Source organism: Mixophyes fleayi, chromosome 2, assembly GCF_038048845.1.
Source record: "Mixophyes fleayi isolate aMixFle1 chromosome 2, aMixFle1.hap1, whole genome shotgun sequence".
Classification (NCBI taxonomy): Eukaryota; Metazoa; Chordata; class Amphibia; order Anura; family Limnodynastidae; genus Mixophyes; species Mixophyes fleayi.
Window position 1 is genome coordinate 91,402,232 of NC_134403.1, and position 1,130 is coordinate 91,403,361.

General features: G+C 39.3%; 1 protein-coding gene across 1 annotated transcript in view; it reads left to right on the plus strand.

Annotated features, from left to right (window-relative positions):
- Positions 1-1,130, plus strand: part of FKBP11 (FKBP prolyl isomerase 11) — a 30,318-nt gene that overhangs the window by 16,014 nt on the left and 13,174 nt on the right. The gene's annotated exons all lie outside the window — the stretch shown is intronic.

Genomic DNA, 1,130 nt, shown 5'->3' on the forward strand with positions numbered 1-1,130 from the left:
ATGTTAGTTACAAACCTTGCGTGTGCATGCAGATTTGCTCTAAACTATAGCAACCAATCAAGCATTTGATTTTATTGTCTTACTTGCTTTAGACTGGTATAGAAATAGTTGCTAATTGGTTGCTATGTTTGTAGTGCAAATGTGCAACATTCACAAATAATCTGTGTATCCACATAGGGACTGATTCATTAAGGAACTTAACTTGAGAAACTTCTTATTAAAGTTTCCTGGACAAAACCATATTACAATGCAAGGGGTGCAAATTAGTTTTCTGTTTTGCGCATAAGTTAAATACTGACTGCTTTTTTATGTAGCACACAAATATCAACTTTAAATTTCATGTACAAATAAGCTATCAAGTATTTGTGTGCTACATGAAAAAAACAGTCAGTATTTAAGTTATGTGCAAAACAGAACACTAATTTGCACCCCTTGCATTGTAACATGGTTTTGTCCAGGAGACTGAAATAAGAAGTTTCTTAAGTTAAGATCCTTAATGAATCAGGCCCCAGATGTGTAAAGCAGGATGGGTAGGAAATTTTCACTTCCTTCGGCCTCGGCAGGAAAAAGGAGATCACTATTCATGTACTTGTCCTTTGCCAGATTTAAGAAATGAGAATAGTGAAATAGAGCAGCCATTTGTAACCTTTGGATTTATTAAAGAAAATTGCACTAGTAGGCAAAGCTGGAGGTCATTTAGGAAAATATTTTAGCCATGACCAGTACCTATTGTTGCTACCATTTTTTACAGCAAATGCATCCATCTGCCCACCAGGATGGCATGCCTACAGTTGGTGCAAAGCTTTAGATATTCTGATGGGAGGTGCTGTCCAACTTGGGGGGGGGGGGGGGAGTATTGCTGAATAATGGACTATGTTCTTGTTTTTCAGGTGATAATATTGTACTGGAGTGTGTAGTTACTATTTATCAGTGGGCTGCAGAGCCTTTTTTCTCCTTGCAATAGGTTTTAGTTTTAGCACGTCCTCCGGCCTAGGCCTATTCTTTCAGTGGGGTGCCTTTTGCACCTTCTTGCTGTACTTTATATATACTCTTAAAGCAGCAGTGGGCAACAGGTGGCCCACGGGGGCATCTCTTGCAGCCCCCCAAGATTCTTGCTCCCAGTCTTAAGT